Source organism: Mesocricetus auratus, unplaced genomic scaffold (assembly GCF_017639785.1).
Source record: "Mesocricetus auratus isolate SY011 unplaced genomic scaffold, BCM_Maur_2.0 Super-Scaffold_100037, whole genome shotgun sequence".
NCBI classification, from domain to species: Eukaryota; Metazoa; Chordata; class Mammalia; order Rodentia; family Cricetidae; genus Mesocricetus; species Mesocricetus auratus.
The window spans coordinates 5,402,228-5,430,031 of NW_024429215.1; the positions used below are offsets into that span (position 1 = coordinate 5,402,228).

General features: G+C 42.0%; 2 pseudogenes; one reads left to right on the forward strand and one right to left on the reverse strand.

The window, feature by feature from the left end:
- Positions 1 to 445: 445 nt before the first annotated feature.
- Positions 446 to 944, reverse strand: LOC106022322 (annotated as a pseudogene).
- LOC121135309 lies at positions 942 to 25,500 on the forward strand (annotated as a pseudogene).
- Positions 25,501 to 27,804: the final 2,304 nt, after the last annotated feature.

Sequence of the window (27,804 nt, forward strand, 5' to 3'; positions counted from 1 at the left end):
TGTCTTTAAATACTGAGAGTCTTTTCATTAATTCCCAACAAAGATCTGGTGACTATTTGATACTGTAAGAAAAAACGGGGGAGGGAGAGGAAGCATGTGAAAATATATACCCTACAACTTATTTGACATGGCAAAGTAAACCACAGAATGATGTATGGTGGACAAAAGTGGGGGGGGAATATTATTTAAAAAATGAAAAAAAACCAAAGTAATGCGGTGGAAGGCTTACAATAATCCACATGGCTTTGGCATCTTAAAATCGTTATGCTACTTGTTGTTTAAAAGATTTGAAAGCATCTGAAACTCATGCAAGTTACTTGAAACTCCCGCACATAGCAAATTCAGAGTTTGCTAGCGGCAGGCAGATGTGTCAGAGGAAAAGTTAAAAAAAAAAAGAGCCCCTCCCTGTGACATCTGTGACGTGACACGGTAGGGGGAGGGTCCCAGCTCTCTATCTTGTACCGGATGGCACCCCAGAAGGCTGTGCAGCAGTCACAAACAAGGCATTGTTATCTGGGAGAGAAGGGACCGTGGAATTCCCATTGGTTGGAGGGCACTCCAGCCTTAGTTTTTCCAGATGCTCTGCGTAGACAGGCTTATGACACTGAAGAACTTTGTTTGCATCTTCTACTTTGAACCACTCTCTCTTCCTTCCGATATTGACAGAGATCCTCCCAGTCTTCCAATATGTCAGTCACTGTCTGAACATACGTTCTGTGCTTCCGGTCTTGATTCTCGAATATTCCCAGGAGTCTGCTCAATTTTCCTTTGACTCCAGCCTCTTCATATACTTCTCTCACTGCAGCGCCGCCAGGCTCCTCCTCCGGCTCCATCCCTCCTCCTGGAACAATCCACTGGTCTGGGTACCAACGGCTGCTCACCAGCAGCACCTAGTCCTCCTACTCGCAGCGGAAGCACAGGCAGGTCGCCTGCTTCCTTTAAAGCCTTCGCGGCCGTGTGCAACCGCGTCTGGTTGGCCTTGAACTTCACATCCTAGAGCCCGGCTCCTGCTGCCGCTGCTCCCGCCGCCACCGTGGGGACCCGGCCGCCACCACCACCCCGCCGCCGGGGAGTCGGGCCGTGGAAAGAGCGCGGCTCCAGGCTCCTGCCACCCGGAGACAGTTGGGGGCGGCGGTGCCGAGCGGCCAGTGAAGCCAAGTGGTTTCTGAGTTTTTATTTTTATGGTTTTCTGTGTACGGGAAACACGACTGTCTACATCTATGTGCTCCTTGTACTTTTTTCTTTTGGTTCTTTGTTAGTTTGTATGTTTGTTTTGTCTAGTTCTGTCTTCTTGGCTTTTATTTTAATTTACTATTTTTTTTAGATACCTGTTTGTTCTCTAATAAGAGGGAGAAACAGCCGGAGTGGACTTGGTGGGAGCAGAGGTGGGGAGAACCTGGAAGGAGTTGGTGGAAGGGAAAAGGTAATTAGAATATACGGCACGGAAAAAAAATCTACTTTCAATTTTTAAAATGAGAAAAAGAATATTTATATTCCAATTCCAGCAAGTGCTGGGAAGACGTATAAATGAGGACTTTTGGAAGTAGAAACATCCAAACTGTGAAAGTCTTGCACACGTGTCATGTGCTGCGAGTTTTCTTCCTAAATATTTCTCTACCTTCTGTGCAGGTACAAACTGAGGAATTACCAATGTATTTTGGCCATGATGTTTGCCATTGAGGAGATCAACAGCAATCCATATCTTTTACCCAAGGCGTCCCTGGGATTCGAGGTCCACAATGTCCCCCATGGTCAAAGGCACGCTCTGGCCAACCTTTTTGTCTCACTTTCAGGCACTGGTTACGGCATCAGTAACTATCGATGTGTGAGAGAGAGCATGCCAGCTGCCGTACTAACGGGCCCATCATGGGCTCTATCTGAACACAGGGACGCTGCTGGATCTTTACAGATTTCCACAGGTGAGGGAGGGTGATGAGATCGGACATGATGTCAGCTCTGCTTGGTGATTTCTCAGCTGTCTGTGAGGAAAAGGGGGGGACTTGAGTAACTCTTCATGGATAGGGAAATAATGCAGACTTCATTGATGATGCATTTATATTTTTGTGGCTTAGAATAGATAGAAGGGGAAGAGTGAAGCACACACAACACACTATTAAAGCTCTGAATATTTTCTGTAGATGGGTATTCGATCACACTGTGAACCTTAAGTTTCTGTTTGCACTAGCTAAATAAAATCAACCTTGGTTCAGGGGGTGGAGATTGCAACTAGTTGACTGGAATTAGCCATAGAGATTCCGGATGATTCAGGAATACAGAGAGAGATGCACAGGAAGGAGTAGGGCAGAACCTGGAGTTTGGTGCTTTCTTTCTGGTTTGGCATGAGGGAAGAGACATGTCTCTTGCTACATGTCTTTATCCCCAGGCATGTCTGGGGATAAAAAGGGAAGGTCAGCTGCTTGTTTCTTGGCCTCTCTGATCTACCAGGTTTTCATCCAAACATCTGACTTCCGAGTCTTTGTTGGTAAGCAGAACTAAACCTATATAAAGCAGCCACAGCAGAGCCGGACCTTGGGAACTGACGTTCTCCAGGCTGCAACCTGGGTGGCTGTTGAGGTGCTAACTGTGGGCCTGGGGGGGGGTTGCAGGCAGTAATATAAATATCAGCAGATTCAGGTGCATCTGCTAAGGCAGTAGAAATTCATCAGTGTACTCTCCTGATAAACCCATAGGGAGACAGGTCTGACCTTCAAAGTGGGACCATCCTCAAGGCTTCAAACCATTGCTGGAGAACTGAGTTGAATTATATGACAATGTTTTTGCTTCTGATTGTTTTTCCCTACAGCTTACAGGTGGGCCTTTTGACAGTATCCTGAGCAAACGAAGACGGTTCTCTTCCCTGTACCAGGTGGCCCCCAAGGACACATCTTTGACAATTGGCATTGTATCTTTGATGGCTCATTTCCATTGGACCTGGGTGGGACTCTTCATCATAGATGACCACAAGGGGGCCCATATCCTGTCAGATTTGAGAAGCGAGCTGGAGGAAAGTGGAGTCTGCATAGCATTTGTGGAAATGATCCTAGTCAGTCGGGGTTCATTTCTCACCACATCTTGGAAAAATCAGGTGCAGATCCTGGAATCATCAGCAAATGTGATTATCATTTATGGGGATGCCGATTCACTATTGAGCCTAATAGTAAATATAAAGGTGAAATTACTTATGTGGAAAGTCTGGGTCTTGAACTCACACTGGAACTATTCCAGCTTCGATCACTATTTCCTGTTAGATGCATTGCATGGAACCCTTATTTTTTCACACCATAAGGAGGAGATTTTTAATTCCACAGATTTTATGCAGACAGCCAATCCTTCCAAATACCCAGAAGACATATATCTTCATGTATTGTGGCACTCATTCTTCAATTGCTCGCTTTTTGAGGAAAGATTGTAAAATTGTGGATAACTGTCTGCCTAATGCCTCCTTGGAGTTCTTGCCAGGGAAGATATTTGACATGGCCATGAGTGAGGAGAGTTACAATGTGTACAGTGCTGTGTATGTTGTGGCCCACAGTCTGCATGAGATGTCTCTCAGTCAAGCACAATTGCAAACTCGTGGAAAAGGAAAAGACATGGTATTCTTCCCCTGGCAGGTAACGCCACTTCAGTAGTATTAAAACATCAACAACATGCGACTCTGAGGGCTTACAAATGCACTAAAACTGGGCAATACAGTGTTTAGATTGTTTTTTTCAAAAACTTACGGGATGCAAGGAGGAATCTGTTTTAACTGAATATATAGCTGTATTTCAAAGGTAATACAATACTTTCAAGGGTAAGAAAATTTTCAGTACAAAAGTTCATCTAAAATCCACAACTAACCATTGGGTCAAGCTCCTGGAATACAATTGAAATGAGGGAGGAGTGATAATATGAATAAAGGAGTCAAGACTATCATGGGGAAACCCACAGAATCAGCTGACCCAAACTAGTGAGAGATCATGGACCCAGGTTTGACAAATGGGGAACCTGCATAAGACCAAAGTAGACTCCCTTAATATAGGTGACAATGGGGTGATTGGTACAATATATGAGACCACTGGCAGTGGGTCCAAGACCTAACTCTAATGCACAAACTGACCTGGTAGAGCCCATTCTATGTGGAGAGATACCTTCCTCACTCTAGAGACAGGAGTGGGGGGGGGTGGAGAGGTGCCTGGTCCTGCCTCAGTGAGATGTTGGGACAGTGTTAAGGGAGGCTTTTTCCTTGAGAGGAGTCTTCTCGCCAGCCTGGTTCTAGAGCCGCATCAGTCCCAAATAAATACACAGGAGGCTATATGAATTATGAAGCTGTTGGCCTTGCTTGTTTCTTACTGGCTAGCTCTGACTTAAGTAATTACCCCATAATTGTTAATCTAAGTATTTCTCTTACCGGAGAATAGTTCCGGGCTTCCTACCCCATGGCGGTTACATCTCGAACTCCTGTGTTTCTCCTTCCCAGAATCCTCCTGGACTCCTAGTCCCACCTATCTAGGTTCCTATTGGCTCAACAGTGCTTTATTGACAAAAGACTTCCCCAACAGGACAGAGTTAGTAGACTTCCTAGGGGAGGCCTCACCCTCTCTGAGGAGCAGATGGGAGATGGGGGAAGTGTGGGAGAGGGAGGAGAGAAGGGAAGCAAACTAGTATTGGAATGTAAAAAATAAATTAATAAAAATAGTCCATTTACCCCAGAGATTTCACACAACAGAAAAGGCACGGACAGACAAATATCACAATGAACTTGAACACTTCTAAAATGCTTGTGTTATATAAATGAACACTATAAAACCATTTTGCATAATGAAACTAAATATTTTTTAAACTATCGGGTATTACTATATTTCCAAAGAAGGTGAGAGATTTCTCCATGCACAATTATTATTTGTGAGTGCTTGCTTCTAAGTTTTCTAATGGAACTGATTGGACTATTTTAACACATAATATTTCTATCATCCTTGGATATCATTTGATTGATGTGATTGATACCTATATTAAAGGTGCTTTGCACGTCATGGATTAAAGTCAAGAAGAGATGTCCCCTGATTTTGATTCTGTTGCACTTCTCTGGAATCTATGTAACATAAGAGCATGAATCTCGGAAGCAGCTGTTCCTCGGGCAGCATCAGGTAAACAGGCCGGCTTCCCGGCCTGTGCTCCAGTGCCTGCAGATCGCCTGGGACCTGCACAGAGCTCCCAATCCCGGCGGGAGCCAAGCACCCCAGACTCCAGATCTTTGCTCCCACCAACGAGACCAGGAAAGGAGAGGAGGCTGGGAGTCCAGGGAAGCAGCTGTTCCTCGGGCAGCATCAGGTAAACAGGCTGGCTTCCCGGCCTGTGCTCCAGTGCCTGCAGATCGCCTGGGACCTGCACAGAGCTCCCAATCCCGGCGGGAGCCAAGCACCCAGACCCCAAGTCTTCTCTCCCACCAACGAGACCAGGAAACCAGAGGACCCAGGGAGACCAGGACCAGCATTCGGACAAGGAATAGAAGAACCACCAGATTATTGGACTTGCTAGCACCCACCAAAAGGGAATTCTGGTCCCTAGACCAGTAAGGGGCTCTTTCTGCACCCACTAGAAGAAGAGATGGGAAAGAGGCAATACAAATACACAGTCAGCAACCGAAAAACAAATATGACACCGCCAGATTCTAGAGACTCCACACCAGCAAGACCCCAACATTCCAATGCGGACGAAGCAGAAGAGAACGACCTTAAAAGCACTTTCATGAAAATGATAGAGGCCCTAAAAGAGGATATTGGAATATCCCTCAAAGAAATGGAAGAAAAAACAAACCAAAAAATGCAAGAAATGGAAGAAAAAACAAACCAAAAAATGCAAGAATTGGAAGAAAAAACAAACCAAAAAAGGCAGGAAATGGAAGAAGAAATGAAGCAAAAAATGCAAGAAATGGAAGAAAAAACAAAGCAAAAAATGCAAGAATTGGAAGAAGAATCATACCAAAAAAGGCAGGAAATGGAAGAAGAAACAAAGCAAAAAATGCAAGAAATGGTAGAAAAAACAAAGCAAAAAATGAAAAAAATGGAAGAAGAAACAAACCAAAAAAGGCAGGAAATGGAAGAAGAAACAAAGCACAAAATGCGAGAAATGGAACAAAAAACAAACCAAAAAATGCAAGAAATGGAAGAAAGAACAAACCAAAAAATTCATGAAAGGCAACAAACGGACGAACAGATAAACAGAAAATTGCAAGAAGCAATGCAAACACTGCAAGGGTTGAAAACTGAAATAGAGTCATTAAAAAATACAATCTGAAGAAAGGCAGAAAATAGAAAAGCTGGACAAACAGTCAGGCACTACCAATACAAGCATTACCAACAGAATAGAAGAGATGGACGAGAGAATCTCAAGTGTTGAAGATACGCTAGGAGAAATGGATTTATCAACCAAAGAAAACCTTAAATCCAACAAATCCTTAATACAAAACATCCAGGAAATATGGGACACCATGAAAAGACCAAACCTAAGATTAATAGGTATAGAAGAAGGAGAAGAAATCCACCTCAAAGGGGCAGAAGGCATATTCAACGAAATCATAGAAGAAAACTTCCCCAACCTTAAGAAAGACATGCCAATGAAGGTACAAGAAGCCTACAGAACACCAAATAGAGTGGACCACAAAAAAAATCCCCTTGCCACATAATAATCAAGACCCCAAACATACAGAATAAAGAAAGAATATTAAGAGCAGCTAAGGAAAAAGGTCAAGTAACATATAAAGGCAGACCTATCAGAATTACACCTGATTTCTCCATGGAAACTCTGAAAGCCAGAAGGTCCTGGATAGATATTCTACCTGCACTAAGAGACCATGGATGCCAGCCCAGACTACTATACCCGGCAAAGCTCTCAATCACTATAGACGGAGAAAACAAGATATTCCATGACAAAACTAGATTCAAGCAATATGTGTCCACTAACCCAGCCCTACAGAAAATTTTGGAAGGAAAACTCCAACCCAAGGAAGCTAACTACAACCAGAAAAACATAAGCATTAGAGAATCCCTCTCTACCAACAGCCAAAAGAACAAAGGTGTGAAATTCCACACATAATTCCACCAACAACAACCATCGCAAATCGAAGAAGGATGAGCAATCATTGGTCATTAATATCCCTCAATGTTAATGGCCTTAACTCACCCATAAAAAGACACAGACTAGCAGATTGGATTCGAAGACAGAACCCTTCCTTTTGCTGCATACAGGAAACACACCTCACCCTTAAAGACAGACATTACCTGAGAATTAAAGGTTGGGAAAAATTTTTTCAATCGAATGGACCCAAGAAACAAGCCGGGGTAGCAATCCTAATATCTAACAAACTAGACTTTAAAATAAAATCAATCAAAAGAGATGAAGGAGGTCATTACATACTCATCACAGGTGAAACCCACCAAGATGAAGTGTCTATCCTGAACATCTATGCCCCAAATACAAAGGCATCCACATTCGTTAAAGAAACATTATTAGAACTTAAATCTCATCTAAAGCCCCACACAGTTATAGTGGGAGATTTCAACACACCACTCTCACCACTAGACAGGAATACCAAACAGAAACTCAACAAAGAAGCAAAAGGTCTAATAGAAGTAATGACCCAACTGGGATTAACAGACATCTATAGAACATTTCATCCACATAAAAAAGAATATACCTTCTTCTCACCACCACATGGAACCTTCTCAAAAATCGACCACATACTTGGCAACATATCAAACCTCAGCAGCTACAAAAAATTGGAATAACTCCATGCATCTTATCAGACCACCATGCTTTAAAATTAGAATTCAACAACAACACAAATTGCAGAAAACATACAAACTCATGGAAATTGAATAATGCTCAACTGCACCATCCATGGGTCAAAGAGGAAATAAAAAAAGAAATTAAAGACTTCCTCGAATTCAATGAGAATGAAGACACAACATACCCAAACCTATGGGACACTTTGAAAGCAGTGCTATGGGGGAAGTTCATAGCGCTAAGTGCTCACATGAAGAAACAGGAGAACAGTTATACCAGAGAATTAACATCACAGCTGAAAGCTCTAGAACACAAAGAAGCACACTCCCCCAGGACGAGTAGACGCCAGGAAATAATCAAATTGAGGGCTGAAATCAATAAAGTAGAAACCAGGAAAACAATACAAAGAATCAATGCAACGAAGAGTTGGTTCTTTGAGAAAATCAACAAGATAGACAAACCTTTGTCCAAACTTACCAAACAGCAGAGAGTGAACATGCAAATTAACAAAATTAGAAATGAAAAGGGGGACATAACAACAGACTCTGAGGAAATCCAGAGAATCATTAGGTCATACTTTGAAAACCTGTACTCCACAAAATTCGAAAATTTAAAGGAAATGGATGACTTCCTGGACAGCTATCAATTGCCAAAATTAAATCAAGAACAGATAAGCAATTTAAATAGACCTATAACCCCTATGGAAAGAGAAGCTGTCATCAAAAGTCTCCCAACCAAAAAAAGCCCAGGTCCAGATGGCCTCACTGCAGAATTCTACCAGAAATTCAAAGAACAGCTTATACCAATTCTTCTCAAAGTGTTCCACACAATAGAAGCAGAAGGGTCTTTGCCAAACTCTTTCTATGAGGCTTCAATAACCTTGATCCCCAAGCCACACAAAGATACAACTAAGAAAGAGAACTTCAGACCAATATCCCTCATGAACATTGATGCAAAAATACTCAATAAAATACTGGCAAATCGGATCCAAGAACACATCAAAACAATCATTCACCACGATCAAGTAGGTTTCATCCCAGGGATGCAGGGATGGTTCAACATACGAAAATCCATCAACGTAATCCACCATATAAACAAGCTGAAAAATAAAAATCACATGATCATCTCACTAGATGCTGAAAAAGCCTTTGACAAAATCCAACACCCCTTCATGATAAAGGTCTTGGAGAGATCTGGGATAACAGGGACATACTTAAACATAATAAAAGCTATATACAGTAAACCAACAGCCAACATCAAACTAAATGGACAGAAACTCAACGCAATTCCTCTAAAATCAGGAACAAAACAAGGCTGTCCACTCTCTCCATACCTTTTCAACATGGTACTTGAAGTTCTAGCTATTGCCATACGACAACAAAGGGGGATCAAGGGGATACAAATTGGGAAGGAAGAGGTCAAACTTTCACTGTTTGCAGACGATATGATAGTTTACATCAATGACCCAAAGAACTCTACCAGGGAACTCTTACAGCTGATTAACACCTTCAGCAAAGTGGCAGGCTACAAGATCAACTCAAGAAAATCAGTAGCCCTACTATATACAGATGATAAAAGGGCTGAAAGAGAAATCAGAGAAACATCACCCTTTACAATTGCCACAAACAACATAAAATACCTTGGGGTAACGCTAACCGAACAAGTGAAAGACCTGTATCGTAAGAACTTTGAATCTTTAAAGAAAGAAATTAAAGAAGCCCTCAGAAAATGGGCTCTTGGATAGGTAGGATCAATGTAGTAAAAATGGCAATCCTGCCAAAAGCAATCTACAGATTCAATGCAATCCCCATTAAAATCCTAGCACAATTCTTCACAGACCTTGAAAGAACAATAATCAATTTTGTATGGAAAAACAAAAGACCCAGGATAGCCAAAACAACCCTGTTCAACAAGGCAATGTCCGGAGGCATCACCATCCCTGATCTCAAGCTCTATTATAGAGCTATAGTCCTGAAAACAGCTTGGTATTGGCACAAAAATAGACAGGTAGACCAATGGAATCGAATTGAAAACCCGGGTATTAACCCACACACGTACGAACATCTGATCTTTGACAAAGAAGCTAAAAATATACAATGGAATAAAGAAAGCATCTTCAACAAATGGTGCTGGCATAATTGGAGACTGGCATGTAGAAGAATGCAGATCGATCCATGTTTATCGCCATGCACAAAACTTAAGTCCAAATGGATCAAAGACCTCAACATAAATCCAGCCACACTGAACCTCTTAGAAGAGAAAGTGGGTGGTACCCTTGAACGAATTGGTACAGGAGACAGCTTCCTGAATATAACACCAGTAGCACAGACAGTGAGATCAACAATTAATAAATGGGACCTAATGAAACTGAGAAGCTTCTGTAAAGCAAAGGACACAGTCAGCAAGACCAAAAGGCAGCCCACAGAATGGGAAAAAATATTCACTAATCCCACATCTGACAGAGGGTTGATCTCCAAAATTTACAAAGAACTCAAGAAGCAAGTCTCCAAAACACCAAAGGACCCTATTAAAAAGTGGGCTGCAGAACTAAATAGAGAGTTTTCAATAGAGGAGTCTAAAATGGCTGAGAGGCACTTGAGAAAGTGCTCAACATCCTTAGCCATCCGGGAAATGCAAATCAAAACAACTCTGAGATACCATCTCACTCCTGTCAGAATGGCTAAAATCAAAAACACCAATGACAATTTATGCTGGAGAGGATGTGGTGAAAGGGGGACACTCCTCCATTGCTGGTGGGAGTGCCAACTGGTTCAGCCACTTTGGAAATCAGTATGGAGATTCCTCAGAAAAATGGGAATAAACCTACCACAAGACCCAGCAACTCCACTCTTAGGCATATATCCAAAAGATGCCCATTCATACAACAAAGATGTCTGTTCCACTATGTTCATAGCAACTTTATTTGTAATTGCCAGAACTTGGAAGCAACCTAGATGTCCCTCACCTGAAGAGTGGATAGAGAAAATGTGGTACATCTACACAATGGAGTACTATTCAGCAGAAAAAAATAATGGAATCCTGAGATTCGCAGCCAAATGGACGACACTAGAAGAAACCATCCTGAGCGCGGTAACCCAGTCACAAAAAGAGAAACATGGCATGTACTCTCTCATATATGGATTTTAGACATAGATCTGGGGAGTGCCAGCCTTCAATCCTATGGCCAGAGAGTCTGGGAAACAGAAACTTTATTTAGTGGCTGATCAAAGAAGAGGCAGACTCCCTTGGTTAAGTACTGAGCTGAACTCAAGAAAGCCAGTAACAGAGAGGGAGGACTGATGATCAAAGGGATTAAGACTGGGCTGGTTTAACCCCCAGAAACAGCTGACCAGACAAAGGTTAACTCTTGAATCCCAGGTATCAGCCTGGGAAGCCAGCATGGGACTGATCAAGACGCCCTGAATCTGGGTGTCAGTGAGGAGGCCTAGGGAATCTATTGAGCCTTGGGCAGCAGATCAGTACCCATCCCAAGTATACACACGGACTTTGGACTCCCATAGAACAATGTGAGGTGCACTCTCACCCGAACTCTTGGGGAAGGGTTTAGGCCCTGCCCTATATGAAATGACAGACTATGCACACCCCCATGGAGGGCCTCACCCTCCCTGGGGAAATGAGGGGATAACGGGGGGGGGGGGAGGGCTCGGGAGGAAGGAAGGGAATGGGAGAGGGACCTGGAACTGACTTGTGAAGCAACCTTGTTTCTTATCCAAATTTAAACTGGAAAATAAAATAAAAAAAAAAAAGAGCATGAATCTCTTTTAGCTTCACCCTTTTCTAAAGAGCACACAACTCATCAGTCATGCTGGAGAGTAGGAGATTATGGGTTTGAAAAGGAAATCACTCACAGAATATGACATCTTCGATTTTTTGAATTTCCCAACAGGTCTTGGGCTAAATGTGAAAGTAGGAACATTTTCTCCAAATGCTCCAGAGGGCCAGAAGTTATCTTTATCATCTCACATGATACAGCGGTCCACAGGATTGACAGAGGTCAGTTCCATTTTACAAAAATATATTTCTGTGTGTCATGACCCTTCATTACTCAAAGGGGCCTATTCATAGACTCATAATGACCAGCAATATAAAGAATTGTCTTACATTTCGGTCTGAGGATTTCATAGAGAAACTACTGTAGAGGAAAGCCTGATCCTCAGACTCAGAACAGGATCAGAGGGTGGCCTGAGCCTCAGGCCTGGAGCAGCATCAGTAGGAGGCCCAAACCACACCCCAAAAGCAGCATCAGATGGAGGCCTGAGTCTCAGGCCCAGAGCATCATCAGTGCGAGACCCAAACCATCAGCCCAGAAACAACCTCAGAGGCTAAGACATGAAGCATCGTCAATGGGAGGCCCAAGCCCCAGGCTAGAAGTAGTGGAAGAAGGAAGCCTAAGCCTCAGGCCCAGGAGCAGAGTCAGTGGGAGACCTAAACCACTAGCCCAGAAGCAACCTCAGAAGGAAACCTGAGCCTGAGCCTCAAAACAGCATCAGAGGGAGACCTGAGACTCGGGCCCAGGAGCAGTGTAAGAGGGACGCCCGAGTCACAGGCTCAGGAGCAGGGCGTGACCGCTGGGTGAGATGACAGCAGCAGTGGCTTCCAGAAACTATCACAACAAGTTCCTCTGAGAACAAGGACCTGTGTCCCAGCCAGCATCAGCTGCCATTTCTCATTTGGAGTTAGGCCACTGATGCAGTGATGACCACTGGACCCTTAGCCACACCTACACCTAGAAGAGCAATCACCGGATCTGGGGCCCCGCCTCCAATCAGATGAGCATCCACCAAAGCTGTAGCCCCACTTACATCTCACGGAGCAACCACCTGAGACTTGGACCCACTTCCACCAGGAGGAGTGTTCACCAGAGGCTCTGCTCTGCTTGTTCCTTAAGGAGCCGCCAATGGAGCAGCAGCTCCCAAACATACCAATTGGAGGAAGAGAGACCCCCTGAAGCACAAGCTCCACCTATACTGATTGGATGAAGAGATGTGTAGGTAACAAGGTAAGAACACAGTAAAAAAATACAAAGACCAAGGCAGCACCACGTACTGCAACAGTAAGACCTGAACATCACAACACAGATGAAATAGAAGAAAGCAACCTAAAAATATAACTTTAAGAGGATGACTGAGGGTCTTAAAGAGGAAATGAAAAATTACCTTAAAGAAATGGAGGAAGCAATCTACACCACCAGAGAAGTTAGGAAACAAGGAGGACCCTAAGAGAGAAATATATGGTCCCCCAATAAAGGAGAAAGGGACAAAGGGTCCTGAGCAAATTGAGAGCATGGGGGAGGGGGAGAGAAGTAGGAGAAAGAGGAGGGGAGAAGAGGAGTAGCGGGGAGAACATGAGGGATCAGAAAGACTGAGTCAGGGGAAGTATAGATGAGAGCAAGAAAAGAGATACCTTAATAGAGGGAGACATTATAAGTTGAAAGAGAAATCTGGTACTAGGGAAATCTCCAGAGATCAACAACAATGACCCCCCACTAAGAATCTAAGCAATAATGGAGAGGTTACCTTAAATGCCTTTCCCCTATAATGAGACTGATGACTACATTAAATGTCATCCTAGAGCCTTCACCCAGTAGTTGATGGAAGCAGAAGCAGAGATTCACAGCTAAGCACTTTGCCAAACTCCTGGAATCAAAGGGGTCAAGATCATGCTGGAGAAACTCACAGAAACAGCTCACTTGTCCAAGTGTGAGCTCACGGACCCCAGTCTGACAGCTGGGGAGCCAGCATAGGAATGAATCAGGCTTTCTGAATGGGCTTGTCAGTTAGGATTCCTGGGAAATCTACAGGGTCTCTGGCAGTGGAAGCAGTATTTACCTTAGTGTAAGAATGGACTTTGGGAGCCCATTCCCCATGGAGGGATACTCTCTCATCATAGATGCATGGAGAAGAGCTTAGGCCATGCCACAAATGATGTGACAGATATTGATGGTCCCCCATGGAAGGCCTACCCTTCCCTGGGGAGTGAATGGGTGTGGGATGCGGGGGGGAAAAATAGGGGGGTGGGATGATGGGAGGAAGAGGAAACTGGGACTGATATGCAAAATGAGATTGTTTCTAATTTAAATAAAAAATTTTGAAATAAAAATTTTAAAAAGAAATGGAAGAAAAGACAAACAAAACATTGGAATAAATAGACAAATCCCTTAAAGGAAACAAAGAAAAAGCAATCAAACAAGTAAAAGAAACAAATGAAGACTTGAAGTCTGAAACAGAGGCAATAATGAAAACACAAACCAAAGAAATTATGGAAATGGAAAATCTGGATAAATAATCAGGAACCACAAATGCAAGCATAAACAGAATACAAGTGATGAAAGAGAGAATTGAAGATATAAGAGAGGAAATAGATTCACCAGTCAAAGAAAATGTTAAATACAACAAATCCTTAACACAAAACATGCAGGAAATCTGGGACACCATGAAAAGACTGAACCTAAGAATAATAGGGATAGAATAGGGAGAAGAAGTCCAACTGAAAGGCACAATAAATATTTTCAACAAAGTCATAGAAGAAAACATTCCCAACCTAAAGAAGGACATGCCTATGAAAGTACAAGAAGCTTACAGAACACCAAATAGACTGAACCAAAAAATTCCCTTGCCATGTAATAATCAAAACAACAAACATACAAAATAATGAAAGAATAGCAAGAACTGCAAAGGAGAAAGGCCAGGAAACATACAAAGGCAGATCTATCAGAATTACACCTGACTTCTCAATGGAAACAAGGAAAACCAAAAGGTCCTGGACAGCTGTCATGCAGACACTAAAGGGCCATAGATGCCAGGCCAGACTACTCTAACCAGCAAAGTTAGATAAAGCCATAAATGTAGAAAACAAGATATTCCATGACAAAAAACACATTTAAACAATACCTATTCACAAACCCAGCCCTACAGAACATATTAGAAGGAAAATGTCAACCCAAGAAGTCAGCTACATCCACAAGAACACAGGCAAGAAATGAGCTTACAGTAGTAAATCACAAAGAAGAGAACTGAACACAGAATGCCATCACCAGCAACAAAAACAAAAATAACAGAAACCAGCAAACATTTGCCATTAATATCCATTAATATAAATGGTCTCAATTCACTTATAAAAAGACACAAGCTAACAGTTGGATACAAAAACAGAATCCATCCCTCTGCTGCATACAAGAAACACACCTCAACCTCAAAGACAGAGAGGAAAGCATTGGGAAAAATGTTTCAATCAAATGGGCCTAAGAAACAAGCTGGTGTAGCTCTCCTAATATCTAGCAAAATAGACTTCAAACTAAAATCAGTCACAATAGATAAAGAAGGACATTTCATGTTCATTAAAGGAAAAATCTATTAATAGGAAATCTCAGTTTGGAACATCTATGTCCCAAACACAAAGGCACCCACATTTGCAAAAGAATCATTAATAAAGCTCAAATCACATCAAGCCCCACAAACTAACAGTGGGAGACTTCAACACCCCACTCTTACCACTGGACGGATCTGCCAGACAGAAGTTTAACAGAGAGATAAGAGAACTTACAGATGTTAGGACTCAAATGGACTTCTAGAGACATTCCAACCAAACACAAAAGAATATACTTTCTTTTCAGCACCTCATGCAACCTTCTCAAAAACAGACTACATACTCAGTAACAAAACAAACATCAGCAGACAAAAAAATTGGAATATCCCCTGTACCCTATCAGATCACCACAGCTCAAAGTTAAAATTCAATAGCAACATTATTTTCAGAAAGCCCACAAACACATGGATATTGATCAATGATCAACTGAATCACCACTGGGTCAAGAAAGAAAAAAGAAAATTAAAGACTTCCTAAAATTTAATGAAAATGACCACACAACATACCCAAACTTATGGGACACAATGAAAGTAGTGCTAAGAGGAAAGTTCATAGCACTAAATGCTTACATAAAGAAGATGAAAAGATCCCACACTAGTGAATTAGCAGAACAACCGAAAGCTCTCGAACAACAACAAAAAAGCAAACTCATCCAGAAGGAGTAGACTGTAAGAAATAGTCAAATGAGGGCTGAAATCAATAAAATAGAAACAAAGAAAACAAGGAATCAATGAGACAAGACAAAGAGTTGGTTCTTTGAGAAATTCAACAAAATAGACAAACCTTTATCCAAACAGACAAAAGACAAAGACAAAATATCCAAACTAACAAAATCAGTAACGAAAAGGGGGGCATAGTAACAGATACTGAGGAAATCCAGAGAATCATCACTTCATACTTCAAAAGTCTGTACTCCACAAAACTGTAAAACTTTAAGGAGATGGACAATTTTCTAGATAAGTACCACATACCAAAGTTAAATTAAGAACAGATAAACAACTTAAATACACTTATAACCCCTAAGGAAATATAAAGTTATCAATACTCTCCCAATCAAAAGAAACCCAGACCCAGATGGTTTCAGCCCAGAATTCTATGAGATGTTCAAAGAATATCTAATACCAAGACTCCTCAAATTATTCCACACAATAGAAACACAAAGAACACCGCCAAACTCTTTTTACAAGTCTTCAGTTATCCCAATACCCAAATCACACAAAGAGACAATTAAGAAAGAGAATTACACACCAATCTCCCTCATGAATGTTGATGCAAAAGTGATCAATAAAATACAAACAGAAACCAAGAGCACATCAGAAAAATCATTCACCATGACCAACTAGGATTCATCCCAGAGATGGAGGGATGGTTCAACATACAAAAATCTGTCAATGTAAAAATATCCTTCATGATAAAGGTCTTAGACCAATATGGGATACAAGGAATATGCCTGGCAATATACAGTAGCCCAATAGCCAACATCAAACACAATGGAGAAAAACTCAAAGAGATCCTACTAAAATCAGGAACAAGACAAAGCTGTGCACTCTCTCCATTTTTATTCAATACAGTACTCCAAGTTCTAGCTAAAGCAATAAGACAACAAAAGGAGATCAATGGGATACAAATTGAAAAAAAGACAAACTCTCAGTATTTGCATAAATGCCCCCCCCAAAAATAGTACCAAGGAACTCCTACACTTGATAAACACCTTCAATAGTGTTGCAGGATACGAGATTAACTCAGAAACATCAGTAGCCCTCCTATATACAAATGATAAATGAACTGAGAAAGAAATCAGAGAAACAATACCTTTATAATAGCTGAAATAACGTAAAATATTTTGGAGAACTAACAAAGCAAGAGAAAGACCTATACGACAAGACCATTAAGTCATTAAAAAAGAAATTAAAGAAGTTGTCATAAATTGAAAAGATCTCCCATGCGCTTGGATAGCTAAGATCAACATACTAAGAAATGGCAATCTTACCAAAAGTAATCTACAGATTCATTGCAATCCCCAACAAAACCCCAGCACAATTCTTCACAGACATTGAAAGAATAATACTCAACTTAATATGGAAAAACTAAAAAATCCAGGGTATCCAAAACATCCTGTGCAACAAAGGATCATCAGGGGACATCATCATTCCTGACTTCAAGATATACCATAGAGCTACAGTAGTGAATACAACTTGGTGCTGGCATAAAAACAGACAGGTGAACCAATGGAATCGAATTTAAGACCCTAATATCAACCCATACACCTATGAACACCTGATTTTTGACAAAGAAGCTAAAAAAATATAAAATGGAAAAAAGAAGGCATATTCAACAAATAGTGCTGGTATAACTGGCTCTCAACATGTAGAAGAATGCAAATAGAACTATATCTATTGTCATGCACAAAACTCAAGTCCAAATGGATCAAAGACCTCAAAAACACTGAACCTCATAGAAGAGAGAGTTGGAGCTGCACTTGAATGCATAGACACAGGAGACCATTTCCTAAATAGAACACCAGTAGCATACACACTGACATAAAAACTAATAAATTGGACCTCCTGAAACTGAGAAAATTCTGTAAAGAAGAGAACATGGTCAACAAGATAAAACGGCTTCCTACAGAATAGGAAAAGATCTCCACCAATCCAGATCTGACAGAGGACTGATATCCAAAATACACAAAGAACTCAAAAACCTAGACATCAGACTACTAAATAATCCAATAAGAAAAATGGGTACATTTTTCAGAGATCTTTACAGAGAATTCTCAACAGGATAATCTCAAATGGCAGAAAAATGCTTAAGGAAATGTTCAACATCTTTAGTCATCAGGGAAATGCAGTTCAAAAAACTCTGAGATAGCATCTTATACCAATCAGAATATCTAAGATTAAATACACCAATGACAGCTTATGGTGGAGAGGATGTGGACAAAGGGGAACACTCCTCCATTGCTGGTGGGAGTGAAAACTTATACAGCCACTGGAGAAATCAATATGGCAATTTCTCAGAAAATTAGGAATCAATCTACCTCAAGACCCTGCAATACCCCTTTAGGGCATATACCCAAAGGAGTCACATGCACAACAAAAGGACATTTGCTCAATTACGTTTATAGCAAAATTATTTGTAATAGCCATATCTTGGAAACAGTCTAGATGCCCCTCAAAAGGAGAATGGATAAAGAAATGGGGCATGCCTCATGGTAAGAAGCAATGAAATCCTAACATTCACAAGCAAATGGACAGAACTAGATAATACCATCCTGAGTGCAGTTACTCAGACCCAGAAAAACAAATATAGTGGATACCAGACATAAAGCAAAAGACACCTAGCCTACAATCCACAGCCCAAGAGAAGCTAGACCCCTCCTTCAAAAACAGATGGAAGCACACTCAAAAATCCACAACTGAACATTGGGTCAAGTTCCTGGAATACAATAGAAGTAAAAGAAGAATGATAATATGAACAAAGGAGTAAAGACCACTATGGGGAAATCCACAGAATCAGCTGGCCCAAGCTAGTGAGAGATCATGGACTCAGGTCTGACAAATGGGAATCCTGTACAGACTGAACTAAATTACCTTAGTGTAGTTGACAATAATGTGATTAGATGGTATCTGATGCCACTGGCCGTGGGTCCAAGATCTAACTCTAATGCACAGAGTGACCTAGTGAATCCAATTCTGTATGAAGAGATACCTTGCTCAGCCTAGACACTGGGGTGTGGTGGTGGGGAGATGCCTTGGTCCTGCCTCAAAAGATGATGGGACAGATTTAGTAGACTTCCTAGGGGGAGACCCTACTCTTTCCAAGGAGCAGATGGGGGAAATGGGGAAAGCAAGAGGAGAGGAGGGAGAAGAAACTGGGATTGGAATGTAAAATATAAATTAATAAGAAATGTTATAAAAATGTCTTAATACCTTAGTACCTAATAATGCTGGATGAACTATTTATTTTCTAATCTGCACATTTATTTAATATCATAGGGCCTTCATCCAGTAGCTGATGGAAGCAGAAGCAGAGATTCACACTAAGCACTGAGATGAACTCCTGGAATCCAGTTGTAGAGAGAGAATGATGAGCAAAGGGGTCAAGAACATGTTGGGAAGACACACAGAAACAGCTGACCCGAGCAAGCAGGAGCTCACTGACTCCAGACTGAGAGCTGGGGAACCTGCATAAGACCCAATTAGGGACTCTGAATGTGGGTGACAGTTTGGGACTTGCACAGTTTATGAGGCTGCTAACAGTGTAACCAGTACTTATCCTGAGCACATGAACTAGCGTTTTGGAGCCCATTCCCTATGGAGGGATACTCTCTCAGCCTAGATACAGGGAGGAGGGCCTCAGTTCTGCCCAAGATGATGTGACAGACTTTGATGATCCCCAATGGGAGGCCTCACCCTCTCAGAGGGGTGGATGGGGGTGGGATGGGGAGATGGTAGGAGAGGGAGGGGATGGGAGAGAGGGGGAACTAGTATTAGTATATAAAAAGGTTGTTTAAAAAATAAAATAAATATGTTTTTAAAAGATTTATTTTAATTCCATCTTGGAAAGGTTTCAGTCAATGGTCAGTTAGTCTTTTCCTTTCAGGCTCCTGTCAAGAAAGAAAAGCATGATGGGAATATATATAAGTGTGTTAGTTGCTTGTTTTGTTGTTGCAAAATGATAGCTAACAAACAACATAGGAGGATTTTTTTTTGGACTCATAGTTTGAGGATGTGTTCAGTCCCAGCAGGAAGCCATGGTGCATCAACAGTCAGGGTACAGAGACAGTTTAATGCTATGGCTCACCTTCCTCTTCCTTATCATTCATTCAGGGACCATGGCTAATAAACCAGGGGACCGCACTTGTAGAGAGGGTCCTTTGGCCTCAAGAAACATAATCTAGAAAATCCTTCACAGTAATTCTCATTGATTGTTTTCCACTGTGGTTCTAAAACATACCAAGTTGACAAGATGAACCATTACCATGGAATAAAAATTTATTTGCCTTTGGGTCCAGGAGCCAAGAGACAATATGTCTGTAGTCTCACCAAAACATGCTACCAAGAACCTAAATTTTTACTTTTATGCCTCACCTCATAATCTTTCAACCATTTCCCAACAAAGTCATATGATTGGGGCCAAGCATTGAACACATGGACTTGTGAATGACTCACTATAATAGTAAAAAAATCAGATATCTGTATTTAGAGATATTAAGAGAAGTAAATTAAGGCTCTATATTCAAAACACTATTTATTTCATATTGCACAAAACCTGACCATTTGCTATCATTTACTTTATTCTCAGACTCCTCAGTCTGTATGCAGTGAGAGCTGTCATCCGGGATTCAGGAAAACCCACAGAGAGGGTGAGGCTGCCTGTTGCTTTGACTGCACCCCTTGCCTGGAGAATGAGATTTCCAATGAGACAGGCAAATATCAGTCATGCAGAAAACATCTCCAGCTGTCCACATTTGCAATACGTAAGATAACGGAGAACATCTGTAAGTGAACTGCAATCAGTGAAGACAATCCTCTTCCTTCCACCCGTTAGAAAACCACAGGTTACAGCTCATTTTCCTATGGAAATAACACACTCTTGACATTGAAATTCATTCCTACTTTGTGTTCTTAAACCACTATGGGCATGGCTGCCTCCAGAAAACTGCTCTTCCCAGATCAGGGCAGTATGCTTCATTTCACCAGGCACTTTGCCTTAGTTTCTTTCCTATTGCTATGAAAAGGCACTATGACCAAAGCAACTTATAAAAGAAGGCATTTAATTAGCTTACAGTTTGGCAGAGCAGAGGCATATGTGTAAGTCTGAATGACAATAGTCCCCATAGCCTCATACATTTCAATACTTTGGAACTGTTAGGTTTCAAAAGCCTGCATCATTCCTCTTCTCTCTCTCTCTCTCTCTCTCTCTCTCTCTCTCTCTCTCTCTCCTCTCTTTCTTTCTGACTAATACTATAGGTCAGATGCAAGCTCTAAGCTATTTTTCCTGCTCCATTCCTTAATACAGTTTTCCATGTTCTCCATCTGGAAGTGTGACCCCGCAAACAAAATTCTTTCTTTTATAAGTTGCCTTGGTTATGCTGTGAATAAATGTTTCTCTTATTTGTTTAAAAATGCTAATTGTCCATTAGCCAGGCAGGAAGTATAGGTGGGGTTATCAGATGAAGATAATTCTGGGGAAAGGATACAGAGAGAAGCTTCCAGGGAGATGCCATGTAGCTACCAGGAAGATAGGATGCTAGGCATTCTCCAGTATGATAAGGCCATATAGAAATCACATATTAATAGTTATGGGTTCATAATCAACAGAGACATAGCTAGTAGGAAGCCTAAGCCACCAGTCATACAGCTTGTAACTAATACAAGCCTCTGGGTGTTTATTTGGGACTAAACGGCTGTGGGACCAGACAGAACAGAAACTCCAACTTCAATGTCTCTTCCCAGCAATGGAAATCTAAGACAGTGTGAGAACAGGAACAGTTGAAAGCTTACATGCTGATGCATAGGTAGGAGATGGGGAAGACAGCCTGAATGGCAAGATCCTTACAATGCTTCCACCTCTTCCCTGAAGAGCCACATCTCCTAATCCTTTACATAATACCCCACCAACGAGGGGCAAGACATACAAATATATCGTGTAAGGGAGGGACATTCTCATTCAAACCACCACATGTTGCTTGCTGACACCGGTAGCCTTGCGAGCATATCATAGTTTTACTTTTTACATTAACTTTGTGATAATTCTATATACTATACAATACATCCCCCACAATAGCCTCCACTCCCTTCCACCCAGGTACTCCTCTGTTAAGGGAAACCTTTTCCTTGAGAGAAGCCTTCCCGCCAGCCTGGTTCTAGAGCCACATCAGTCCCAAATAAACACACAGGAGGCTATATTAATTATGAAGCTGTTGGCCTTGCTTGTTTCTTACTGGCTAGCTCTGACTTAAGTAATTACCCCATAATTGTTAATCTAAGTATGTTTCTTACTGGAGAGTAGTTCCGGGCTTCCTATCCCCATGGCGTCACATGTTGACTCTCCTGTGTTTCTCCTTCCCAGAGTCCTCCTGGACTCCTAGTCCCTCCTATCTAGATTCCCTATTGGCCAGACAGTGCTTTATTGGCATAAGACTTCCCCAACACACCTCTACCTCCCTTTCTTCCTCAGAGTTGAGCAAATGTCTTTGTGGCAGGATGGAAGGTCCTTTGAGTATGTGTCCAAGAGTGGTGTAGCTGGGTCTTGAGGTACGTGAACCCCAGTTTTCTGAGGTATCACCATATTGATTTCCATAGTGACTGTACAAGTTTTTACAGCCACTAGCAATGGAGGAGTGTTAACTCCTATTATTTTGGTGGTGGTGGTGGTGTATGTGCGTGTATGTTTGTATGTGTTTCCCTTCTTTGAGTTTTGTTGGTATGAGAGTATTTATTGCCTTATTTTAGTTGGTGTAGTTTAACTCCTTGGGTTGGAGTTTTCCTCCTAGTACCTTTCTATTGTTGATTGTGTTCTTACACTGGAATTTAGGCATCTAGGTTTAGGCTGATTTTACACCTAGGATTTGGCTCCTGAGTTTGTCTTTGTTGAATGGGTATTTTGTTTCTGGGTTTCTGTTTACTCTCTTGTTGCTAAGTGGCCAGGGATTCTAGTGACTAGCCAGTCTATATGTCCAGTAGGGTGTCTTCAGAGGAGTTTTTGTGGACCACAAGACCTCTAGGGTTTTGTATACCAACTTCACCATTGCAGTTCAAAGAACCTGTGTGTTCTTGGTTGTTCTGGGTTCCTGCTTGGTGTCTGGGATTCCTAATACAGCATAGCCTCTAGTAAAGCAGAAGTTACCTGTCAATGCTGTGGGCTAGGATATAGAATGCAGTGGAAGGGTGCTGTTGGAGGCTATTGGGACAACTTTGGGGAGTGTTGGCTTTCAGTGGGCAGTGCCTTACCTAGAACCAGCCTGGCCTAGAGAAGTCTTATGTCTAAGGTGTGGGCCAGAATATGGAACCTGTGGGAGGAGTACAGTCTGGGGCTGATGGGCAAGCTTGAAGCAGTGTTAGCAGTTCACATGGAGCCTTCTTTTTTTAAAGAGAGAAAGGAAGGGTGAGGAATTGGGTGAGCGTAGAAGTGGAGACTATCTGGGAGAAGGAGTTGAGGGAGGGCAAAATCACGATCAGAATGGATTGTATAGGAAAGAAGAATGGTAATGTGATGATATAAAGAGAATTAAATATAAAAATAAAAAGGTATATAGGAATATGGAGATTATGAATATATTGGAAATATGGCAGAAAGTCCATAAACATATATCATAATCTAAGAGTAAATTGATAAGATATTAAGAACAGAGTGTTGAAACATTATTCCATGAAGCCTTTAGAATACATGAGCATCCTTGGATCCCAGACTGATGCCTGAGAGGCCAATAGGGGACTGATCCAGACTCCATGAATGTAGTGTCAGTTAGGAGGCCACAGAAATCACTGGGGCCTTGGGTAGTAAGTAGATCAGTGTTTACCATGGTTTATGAATGATCTTTGGGAGCTCATTCCCAATAGAGGGATGCTCTCTCAGCCTGGACACATGGGTAAGGGCCTAGGTCCTGCCCTGGATGAAATGACAGACTTTGAAGATCCCCCCAAGGAGGGCCTCACCCTCTCTGGGGAATGATGTGGGGATTGGGTGGAGGGCTGGGGGGAGGACTGGTGGAGGGACTAGGGAGGAGGGGTGGGAGAGGGAGCTGGGATTGACATGTGAAGCATTCATGTTTCTAATTTATATTGAAAAAGGCAAAAAAAGAATACATGAGCATCTCTGTATCTACTCATTATATACATGTTATTGTATAGAGTTATGAGAACAGTGTCACTGATGAAGGGTTTCAAGGCTGCAAGAATTTAAATACTTATTCAGTCAGACTCCTTAAGATAATGAGAAAATAAAGAGCACCAGGGACTTTATCAATGTAGGTACATTTGGGATACATATAAGAGAACAACATTCTAAGATTAGGTTTTTAAAATACATTCTCTCAGTCACACTGAAGTCCCATCCCATCCTAAGAATGGAGGTGTATTCATAAAAACAAAAGCAGTGTCAGAGCCAAGTTAGGTTTATGCGGTGTATATCAGTGCTTTAGTGACTTGCAAATCAGATACAACACTGTCACTAAAGGGGAGGACACCATATGAGTAACAAGAGAGGAAGCACTGGGGCTGTTTGATTTATGTCATCGTGAAGTAGAAGGCAAATTGAGTTTAATCCCTCTGTATGTGTATCTGAAACAAAGCAAGATGAGTCAGATAACACTGAGATGGGCTAGAGTTGGAAAGGAGAAGCCAGAGTATGAATTCATGATCACCTGCATTTCTGCCAGATGTGGACCAGTGTGTGAAGTGTCCAGAAACTCACTATGCAAATACAGAGAAGAGCTACTGCCAACAAACGACTGTGATATTTCTGGCCTATGATGACCTCCTGGGGAAGACACTCAGCTTCATCTCCCTAAGTTTAGCCTCACTCACAGCTGTGGTTCTCTGGGTGTTTCTGAAGCACAAAGACACTCCTGTTGTCAAGGCCAATAACCGAACTCTCAGTTACGTCCTGCTCATCACTCTGAACCTGTGTTTTCTCTGTCCCTTGCTCTTCATTGGGCATCCTAGAACAGTCACCTGTATCCTACAGCAGAACATATTTGGGCTTCTGTTCACTGTGGCTCTTTTCACTGTGCTGGCCAAAACTCTCACTGTACTTATAGCCTTCAAGATCACCACTCCACGGAGAATGAGAAGGTGGCTGCTGATATCCAGGGCCCCTAATTTTATCATTCCCATCTGCACCCTGCTGCAAGTTGTTCTCTCTGGAATTTGGCTGGCAACCTCTCCTCCATTTATTGACAAAGATGCTCATTCAGAACATGGGCACATCATCATCATTTTCAACAAAGGCTCAGCTGTTGTCTTCTACTGCATCCTGATATACCTGGGAACAGTGGACCTAGGGAGCTACCTTATGGCATTCTTGTCCAGGAATCTGCCTGACACATTCAGTGAAGCCAAGTTCCTGGCTTTCAGCATGCTTGTGTTTTGCAGTGTCTGGATCAGTTTCCTCCCTGTCTACCACAGCACCAAGGGGAAGGTCATGGTAGCTATGGGAGCCCTCTCTATCCTGGCTTCTGGTAAATCACTCTTAGGAATCATCTTTGCCCCAAAGTGCTACATCATACTCTTAAGACCAGAAAGGAACTCACTTCACCACATTAGAGACAAGACATATGCTAGGAGGAAAAATCCTTCTCAAAATCTAGTTCTGGTGTTTCTTGAATTAGAGAGCTCTGAAGCATGATTGTTCTTCACCATCTGAACACTCACATATGAAGTTATCATTCAGCATTTGATCCCACAGGCTATTAGTTCTTTAGGGAATCATCTTAGGCTAATGGAATTCTGCATCTGTCCTTTTGCATGTTGAAATATATTGTGCCCTTTGAATCCTCCTCTTGCATTCATTATTACTTTGTGTTACTGATCACAATTTGTGAGTTCTTCTACTTGGATCACTCTCATATTTCATTAATTTGACTACTGGGTTCCAAAAAGATTTATTTCCTCTATCAGTTACATATGCTGATGTGATGGACAGATTCAAGAGTCATATATGTAAATATTCTTAAATATTTTGTAAAAAAATCTCACCATGAAAACTACAGTGTCACACAGTGAGTCACACCATGAACACCTTTGTTCATTTACCGTTACTTGCAAGTGTTCTTTTCAAAGAATCATCGGCCTGGTTTCTACTACCCTGTCAATGTTGGGTCTTTGCTATGGTTTCTCCTGGGTATCCTGGTGTAGCCCTGTATTGTGGAGATCCGATAGCTTTGGTTCTGCAGGTCTGTTCCTTTCACATGGTCCAGAGGATCACAGATGGGGTGGATGGTGAGGCAGGCCAAGTCATATCCTTGAGTCTGAGACTGCGCATCGATAGTGCTGGTCTGCCATATGTGAAATGGAACAACTCTCCTATGCTCGTAACCTGCACTAACAGGGTTGGCTCATTTGTTCTTCCCGAGTGAGGTAAATAGACTGCTCTCCTGGGTGTTGCAGCTGATGGGGATCAGGGACAGCTCTCCTGCTCTTATGACCGCAGAGCCAGCTCTCCCGCCTGCCCCAGGCATTGTTTGGCAGGCAGGAGGTCATCATTTTCCTGCCCGTGCTACCACAAGGCAGATGGAAGTGGGGAAAGCTCCCATACTCAATTTTGCATATGACTCATCCACACCTGTGCTAACAGTGCTGGCTCTATTGTGTTGTCCTCATGAGGTGCCAGTCTTCTCTCCCAAATACCCATCTATCTGGTGACAACATGGGTTGGGGAGAACTGCCCCCCCTTACCCAGCAATGCTTTGATCAGATAGAAGAGATGGCCCTGTGGACATAAGAGCTGGAGGCTTTCTTTAAGTTGATGTCTCTTCCTCTCGAATAACTTCAGTTTTTGTGAAGTTGTTAGAAATCTATCCAGCACAGCTGACCCGATATCATCTTGACACGCAAACACATCACCACAAAGCCAACTGTCCTTTCTCATTCATCATCACATTAAAACCTAAATGGGGCTGGAGAGATGGCTCAGCAGCTAACAGCACTGGCTGTTCTTCCAGAGGATCCAGGTTCAAGTCTCAGCATTCACATGGCAGCTCACAATTGTCTAGCTTTAGTTCCATGGGATCCAACGCCCTCATACAGACATACATGCAGTCAAACTACCAATGAAATAAAATAAAAATAAACAAATTTTTAAGAAAACATAAATAACTTTAAAGATCCCACATTCTTTGCACATTCAAACACATTTAATTTCACTCAGAGGTTAAGAGCACTGGCAGATTTTCCACACATCCTGAGTTCAATTCCCAGCAACTACATGGTGGCTCAAAGCTATCTATAATGAGATTTGATGCCCTCTTCTGGCAAGCAGGAATACATGTAAGCAGAACATTGTATACACAATAATTCTTTTTTTTTTTTAATTCAACCCTGCTAGACAGTGGTAGCACACACCTTTAATCCCAGTACTCTGGAGTCAGTCTGTGAGTTCAAAGTCAGACTGTTCTACAGAGTGAGTTCCAGGACAGCCAGTACTACACAGAGAAACCCTGTCTCAATAAAAATTCAATTCCTTTAATATACCCTGTCTCCTTTAAAATAAAAAATATATGTTAAAAGTTTGGAAACTTTCAAATGTGGACTCTTAAAAAAGTAAAAATTAAGTTAAACACTTCCTTACTTCAAGAGGGCCCTGTCTCTATCCGAACAACATTAATCCATTCTCCACCTGTATAAATAATTCAATGTCCAGTGTCTGGATCCACTCACAATCCCCTGGGCTGCTCCAAAGTGCATAGGTCACCTCTCCAGATCCATCCTCTACAGCACATACAGCTTACCTTCTGGGGTATGGCTGGCTCCACACCATAGTGGCTGCTGCTCTTGGGAGTCATCCCACCATAGTGGCATCAAGCAAACCACTTGGGTCTTCTGCCGTAATTGGGCTGCACTTTCATCTAAGTCACACGGAGACTCTCTTCATGGTGCCAAGCCTCAGCTTCTCTCTATGACCCCTTCAATTCTGGACCTTCAACTGCTACTG